This window comes from Macaca mulatta, chromosome 16 (genome assembly GCF_049350105.2).
Source record: "Macaca mulatta isolate MMU2019108-1 chromosome 16, T2T-MMU8v2.0, whole genome shotgun sequence".
NCBI classification, from domain to species: domain Eukaryota; kingdom Metazoa; phylum Chordata; class Mammalia; order Primates; family Cercopithecidae; genus Macaca; species Macaca mulatta.
The window spans coordinates 22,437,205-22,443,204 of NC_133421.1; positions in this window are offsets into that span (position 1 = coordinate 22,437,205).

The window sequence follows — 6,000 nt, forward strand, 5'->3', positions numbered from 1 at the left end:
TCAGAGATTTAATCTGCATTTTCTAATTCTTACAAATTAAAGCTGAAGTTTAAGCTTCATTTGCACATCAGAAATACCACTTGCCCCGAATAAATAATGTTTTTAGTAGTGAGCATTCCTGATCTACCTGTTTGTTAAGAATTGTCTGCTTTTTTCAGCTGCTACTCTGCTAAGACAGAGGTAGCCCCTGAGCTATGTTATCAGTTCAGGGGTTTGCAGATAGCCCTGTATTGTTCGGGAAAAGTAAACATGGTTTTCCAAAAGGAGGAGAACATTTCTATAACATTGAGATTTTTAGTAATCAGGACTATTGATGTCAAATGGCTGTTGGGACAAATGACATCATAAAAAATACCAAATTTAAAATTATGTTTGTTTATGTTTGTTTGTTTTCAGATTTTTTAGTAGTAAAGGGGCTGTGTTTTCACTCAGGCTTGTATGATGAGGACATTTCTCAGACCAGCAGCCATCTGTGAGCATTCTGTCCTGGACTTTGGGTGCATCTGTGAGAGTAGCTGGGCCTGTCATCCAGTGAATAGCTCATAGTTGACTCCTCTCCATCAGTATAAGCCTGGGTGTGGGTGACTGCATGCTAGAAGGGGCTGGGGTAGCCAGGGACCAGAGGTTAGTGAACCATTGGGTAAGATGTATAACTGTTACTCAGGCTCACAAGTTTTCAAAATTTTCAGATAATAATAACAAGAAAGTCCATCCTTACCAGTGTCAGTCTCTGTTTTAAGTGTTATTCATATATTACCTCATATATTACCTCATTTAATTCACACACCAACGCTATGAGAAACTGAGGCTCAGAATGTAAATAGGCTACTGAGGTCACATTGCTGGTGGATCTTACTTGATCTCAGGCCAGCTTGGCTCCTAAGTGTGTGTTCTCACTCTATTGCCTCTGGAACAGGAAGGACTATATGGGTACTGTAAATTGTTAAAGAACAAGTTGAAAGAATTTTATTTCCGGCAACATGGGCTGACAAGGACCAGAAAACAACAAAAACTTCTGGCATACATATCAAGAACCATTTAAAAAAATGTATCAATGAGCTGCAAAATAAGAGTTCTCACAAGCAAAAAAAAAAAAAATCAAAATTAAAAAGTGAAAGTAGAAACCCAAAGAAGTAATTAGATGCCATTTTTCACCCTTAAGATAGTTGCCAAGTGTCGTACTGAAACTCTTTTTTCATAGTCTGGGATGAGGATGGGGCAGCAGAATAGCTAGACGGAGTTTAGATCCTGTCCAAGCTAGGAGGGTTAGGAGAAGACCTCAAAAAGTAGGACACCAAAAAGATAGGCTTAGTGTAGGAGGGAACTGTGAATCAACCTGTCTGCCTCCCCTGTCTCCTGCCCGCTCAGTCCCTGCAGCCCCTGGAACAGCAGCAGGATTGTCCATCCTGAGGGAAAACACCTCTCCTGAGAGTGGGTATACATTAACATATAACCATGGGCAGCCCTTCCACTGGTGGCTTCACACACAAGCTGTATAATCTAAAAAGTCTCAAGCTGCAAATGTAAAGTAACATGAGGTTTTTAATGCCTTCCAGGTGCCTGGCAAAAGCAAAATGGAAGACAGCTTCAAGGAATGTAAGTTCTTAATCAAAAATTATAAACATGTATAATGGGCAAGAGCCAGCAGAAACAATGGACAGAGGAAACAACCTACAGAGGCTTAAGATATTAGAGTCACCAAACATCACATAAAGTGTGTCTTGCACATAAAGAAACAAGGGGATTAAAGAGCATGAGTATGGAAATAATCAAGTAGATTGGGAAAAAGTACCAAATAGAAATCTAGATTTGAAAAATACCGTAATCAAAATGGAAAGTTTAATGGATTAGAGTCACAGCCAACTAGATACTACCAAAAAGAGAATAATGGATATGAAGAAATAAATACATTTTTAGATGTGTAAAGACTTAGGACTTTCTTACCTGGAGATCTGCTCTACAAGAAAAATTAAAGGATGTCTTTTAGGCGGTAAGAAGGATACCATATTGAAATCTAGATCTGCACAAAGGAATGAAGAGCACTGGAAATAGTAACAACACGGACAAATATATGATTTGTTATTGTTACTTAAGCCTCTTTAAAATATAATTGTTTAAACAAAAATAATAGAGTAATATGGAATTTATGACATATGTAAAATAAAATGGATGACAGTGATGGCTTAAAGACTAGAAGGGAAGAAGTATACTGATGTAAGTTTCTTATACTAAAGTCATATATTACCACTTGAAGGTTGACTGTGATCAGTTAAAGACATGCACTATAAACCCTAAAGCAACCACTAAAATAACAAACCAAAGAATTGTAGCTGTTCAGGCAAAAACAAACAATCTCATAAAAAGTGGGCTAAGGACATGAATAGACAATTTTCTCTTTTTTATTATTATACTTTAAGTTCTAGGGTACATGTGCACAACGTGCAGGTTTGTTACATATGTATACATGTGCCATGTTGGTGTGCTGCACCCATTAACTCATCATTTACACTAGGTATATCTCAAAAGAAGATATACTAATGGCCAACAAACATATGAAAAAATACTCGACCTTACTAATTATCAGGGAAATGCAAATCATAACCACAACATGATATGACCTTAAAAACCTGCAAGAATAGCCATAATAAAAAAATCAAAAAATTAAAATACATGTTGGTGTGAATGTGGTGAAAAGGGAACACTTTTACCCTGTTGGTAGGAATGTAAACTAATACAACCACTATGGAAAACAGTGTGGAGATTCCTTGAAGAACTAAAAGTAGATCTACCATTTGATCCAGCAATCCCACTTCCGGTTATCTACCCAGAGGAAAAGAAATCATTACACGAAAAAGATACTTGCACATGCATGTTTATAGCAGCACAGTTCACAATTGCAAAAATAAGGAACCAGCCCAAATGCTCATTGATCAATGAGTGAATAAAGAAAACGTGAATAAAGATAATTCTACACCATGGAATACTACTTAGCCATAAAAAGGAATGAAATAATGGCATTTGCAGCAACCTAGATGGAATTGGAGACCATTATTCCAAGTGAAGTAACTCTGGAATGGAAAACCAAACATCGTATGTTCTTACTCACAAGTGGGAGCTAAGCTATGAGGATGCAAAGGCATAAGAATGATACAATGGACTTTGGACTTGGGGCAAAGGGTGGGAGGGGTCGAGGATAAAAGACTACACATTAGGTACAGTGTACACTGCTCTGGTGATGGATGCACAAAAATCTCAGATATTGCCACTAAAAATCTTATTCATATACCAAACACCGCCTGTTCCCCACAAAAACCTATTGAAATAAAGAAGGGTAAAGAGGAACCAGAAAAAGAAATTGAAAAGCAACCAGTAAAGGAGAGTATCATGTTCACAAAGCCAAAGGAAAACATTATTTCAAGAAAATGGTGGCCAACTTTATCAAATGTTGCTGAAAGTTGACATAAAATGAGACCTGATAATCAGCCATTGGATTTAGTAAAGTGACTAGCCCTGATGACCTCACAAGAGTCCTTTGAGTGAAGTGATAAGGAGAAAGCTCGACTGAAAGGGATTTCTGAGAGAACAAAGTAGAGGGGTTGAATGCAGTAAGCACAGACAACAATTTCAAGAAGCTTCACTCAAAAAAGGAATAGAGAAAAGGTAAGTAGTTATAGAGGAAGTAGAGTCAAAATCGCTGTGTTTAATATTTTATAAGATGAGAAAAAATAATAACATGTTTGCATGCCAATAGAAATCATCCATAGAGAGGGCAAAATTGATAATGTAGGAAATACAAGGAAGTATTTCTGGAATAATGTCCTTGGATTGGAAGTTATGAAAAAGAAATAATGACTTCAGATGATAGATCATTCCATTCATCCATAGTAATTGGGATATGAGTATATGAGCACAAATACAAGTAGATGGATAGATGTGTTCATGACAACTCTTAAGTTTGCTTTCATGAAATAAAGGCAACATGGTACTTTTTCTCCACTTAAAAATTTACAATAGTTAATAATGTCATATAGAATTATGTGGAATTCTTAAAATATTCAGTGGTTAAAAGAATATTTACTAGCCGGGCGCGGTGGCTCAAGCCTGTAATCCCAGCACTTTGGGAGGCCGAGGCGGGCGGATCACGAGGTCAGGAGATCGAGACCATCCTGGCTAACACGGTGAAACCCCGTCTCTACTAAAAATACAAAAAGAAATTAGCCGGGCGTGGTGGCGGGCGCCTGTAGTCCCAGCTACTCCGGAGGCTGAGGCAGGAGAATGGCGTGAACCCGGGAGGCGGAGCTTGCAGTGAGCCGAGATCGCGCCACTGCACTCCAGTCTGGGCGACAGAGCGAGACTCCGTCTCAAAAAAAAAAAAAAAAAAAAAAAAAAAAGAATATTTACTGAAGCATGTGTTCTGCCACATATTTTTTTAGGCACTGGAGGTGAACCAGAGACAAGGTTCATACATTTGTAAAGTGAGGACAAACAGATATATATCACAGGGCACACAGCAAAGCCAGCTTTCATAGGGAAGTAAGGAGTCAAGTTCAGAGAGAGCAGGCCCCTGGTCCACCATTCTCTCTATATCTACAGAATTGGGGTTGTAGAAGGGATTGTTTGAGGTCTTCCAATGACTAATTTGAACTTGCCATTCCAGATTCATCTCTCATTCATTCTCTGCCTACATACTTAGCTTCAGCGACTGCAAATCCCAGTACAAAACTACACCAACATTCCCATGTGTACTGGTCTGTTTTTTTTTTTTTTTTCATACTAACTCCTTAGCCTCAAAGCCCTTTTCCCCTTTCTCATAGCTTACCATTATTTAACCCTACACAAATAACACATCTTCAGCACCTTTCTTCAAATAAAATGTATTATCTTAAGGTTCACAATTAAAAAAAAAGAATTGTAGGTCGGGCGCAGTGGCTCATGCCTGTAATCCCTGCACTTTGGGAGGTCAAGGCAGGCGGATCATGAGATCAGGAGATTGAGACCATCCTAGCTAACACGGTGAAACCCTGTCTCTACTAAAAATACAAAAAATTAGCCAGGTGTGGTGGCGGGTGCCTGTAGTCCCAGCTATTCGGGAGGCTGAGGCAGGAGAATGGTGTGAAATTGGGAGGTAGAGCTTGCAGTGAGCCGAGATTGTGCCACTGCACTCTGGCCTGGGCAACAGAGCGAGATTCTGTCTCAAAAAAAAAAACAAAACAAAACAACTGTAGCTGTTTAACAAGAGAGATAAAATGAGATAAAATGGTATGATAAAAATATTTGATTAATTCAAAGGAAAATGGAAAAAGGAAATAAAAATAGATGAAATGAATAGCAAACATATGCAAGATGAGTGGCTCAACCTAATCATATCAGTAATCACATTAAATGTAAATAGTCTAAATACCCCAACTAAAAGGCAGAGTGTCAGATTACATTGAAAAACTAAGACCCAACTATATTCTGCCTGTAAGCAATGCACTATAAGTATAAAGATACAAATAGGTTAAAAGTATAAAGATGGAGAAAGATATACCATGCTAACACTAGTCAAAAGAAATTTAGAGTGGCTATATTAATATCAAAATAGATTTCAGAGCAAAGAATTATTTCTAGGAATTAAAGGTTATTTCATACTGACAATGTGGTCAGTGAAGAAGATACAACAATCCTAAATGTTTTTGTACCTAATAAGGCTTCAAAATGAATAAAAGAAAAACTAATGAAACATCAAAGAGAAATAGACAAATGCACAACTATCAGAGATTTTAAAAGCCCTCTCTCAATAATTAATAGAACAAGTGGGCAGAAAATCAGTAAGAATACAGTAGATTTGGCTGGGTGCAGTGGCTCATGCCTGTAATCCCAGCACTTTGGGAGGCCGAGGTGGGCAGATCACCTGAGGTCAGGAGTTCGAGACCAGCCTGGCCAACATGGCAAAACCCTGTCTCTATTAAAAATACAAAAATTAGCCGGGCATGGGGCAAGTCCCTGTAATCCCAGGTA